This window comes from Poecilia latipinna, unplaced genomic scaffold, assembly GCF_001443285.1.
Source record: "Poecilia latipinna isolate Pla-1442-1.1 unplaced genomic scaffold, P_latipinna-1.0 Scaffold7338, whole genome shotgun sequence".
Lineage (NCBI taxonomy): Eukaryota > Metazoa > Chordata > Actinopteri > Cyprinodontiformes > Poeciliidae > Poecilia > Poecilia latipinna.
This window is the reverse complement of record NW_015119954.1, coordinates 1-1,997: the sequence shown is the minus strand read 5'-3', so window position 1 is coordinate 1,997 and position 1,997 is coordinate 1. Positions and strand designations below refer to the sequence as shown.

Here is a 1,997-nt window from a genome sequence, read left to right as displayed (position 1 = left end):
TGTGATGCCTCATGTGCAGAGTTAAGCCAAGTTTGTGAATAAAACTTTTTCCACAGTTCCCACATGAAAACGGCTTTTCACCAGTGTGAATCATCATGTGCTGAGTTAAACAAAGTTTGTGACTAAATCTTTTTCCACAGGTCCCACAAGAAAACGGCTTTTCACCTGTGTGAATCATCATGTGCTGAGTTAAACTTTGTTTGTAACTAAAACTTTTTCCACAGGTCACACATGAAAACGGCTTTTCACCTGTGTGAATCCTCATATGAGCATCAAGAGAACATTTGAAAGCAAAACGCTTTTTACACGTCACACAGGAGAAAGGTTTTCTTCTTTTCTGATTTTGCTTCTCAGCTTCAGCAGCTTCCTGGAAGACAACTTGCTTCTTGTTTGGTTCTGATTCAGTTTGGTTTGTTTGTTCATAAACAGGAACCACCATGCAGGTATCAGTCTCCTGTTTTAATTCAAGCTGTTCTTCACCCTGACTACAGTAATCTTCTTTCTCTTCCACTTTTATTTGTTGATATTCTAGATCCAGCTGCTCTTCTTTTATCTGTTGATCTTCTGGCTCTTCTTTTTCTTGTTTCACCTGCAGAGGTTCTAACTCGTCCTGGTCCAGACTGGATTTCCTCTCCTGGTTATACATCTCGTTCTCATAAACGTTATGTTGCAGGCAATCTGGAGAAGAAAACAGAAAAAAAGAGGAATTGTTAACGTTACTGAAGTAAATAACAGACTTTCATCATTTAAGACAGAAATCACGAAATAAACATCTGAAAATTCAAGAGTGCAGACATTCATACAGAGTACACATATTCAGTTGGACATGTCCACACCAGTCCTTCGGGAAGTTACGTCCAAGATTGCTTCAAGTTTCTTGGACATTAAACTTCTTTTACCTGCGTGGTTAAATGAAAAATAGATTAATGAAAAATGGTTAAATGGAGAGAGGGATAAATAAAAAATAGATAAATGAAAAAATTGGTTTAATGAAAAAGCTAAATTAACTATTTTTATTTATTTAACTCATTTTCTTCATTTATTGATTTATTTTACTCATTTTTTTATTTATTTCACCCATTTATTTATTTATTTATTTAATTTTGGCTGAAATGGCTCTCCATATTCAGGAGGATTTTAGAAATACGGAGTTGTGTCTGCCTCGTTATTTTAACCTGTTGTATTCTGTTTACAGGAAAAATCTGCGACTGTTACACCGACACCGGCCCTATGGGCTCTTTGCACCTACGGCGTTGACGTCACATCTCCAGGAGCTAATGCGGCTCACTTGTTTCCGCTTTGAGTTACCATGACTGGTAGAAAAGACTAAGTCGTATTTCAGATGCAAAAAACGCAATACTATGAATTTTGTTGTCTTCCTAATATAATGGGCTTTTAAGTTTTCATTAATTTCCAAGCGATCCTGAATTAAGAAGATGGTGACTTGTAAATATTTGCCACTACCAGTTAAAGCTAACGCTGCACAACACAAAGTTTGCAGCCTTCACTTCACTCCGGATCAGCCTAAAAATACCAGGAATACGGATGATAAATAAAGGAGCCTCCCTGAGTTATTTCCATGGAATCACTTCTGTATTCAGCCTGAAAGAGCGAGTTTATGGGAACGAGAGAGCAGACCAGAGCCAGACAGCCGAGCAACTGATCCGCCTGTACATACTGCTGTAAACACCTATCTGAGCTCTTCACAAGAAACATGCAAAGGTAATAAAACGAAATAACACGGAGACCTTAAAAGACACGGTCATATTTTCTAAAAGCAGCAACTTTTAACCTGAACAGTCAGCTGAACCAGATCTCTGACACCAGAGCTGCGCTACTGTTAAGCTATGAGGCTTGTTGAGCTCCGTCAGGCTTCCTAAGTAAAAAGTCCGAACCGTAACCTCCCCGTTAGTCTGTGACACTAACGACAATAAACACACATAATATACTTGAAAATTAGGTAAAAACATTGTCCGTTAGAATGTTTAGATACTTAA

At 37.9% G+C, this 1,997-nt stretch overlaps 1 long non-coding RNA gene across 2 annotated transcripts; it reads right to left on the bottom strand.

Moving 5' to 3' along the window:
* Nucleotides 1-205: 205 nt before the first annotated feature.
* LOC106944201 (uncharacterized) lies at nt 206-952 on the bottom strand. Of its 2 annotated transcripts, none has more exons than XR_001424149.1 (2): nt 837-952; nt 206-678 (listed from the first exon to the last, which is right to left on the bottom strand). It is a non-coding gene; the product is annotated as an uncharacterized LOC106944201 (long non-coding RNA). The 2 variants fall into 2 exon arrangements; XR_001424148.1 differs by having other exon boundaries at nt 804-951.
* Nucleotides 953-1,997: the final 1,045 nt, after the last annotated feature.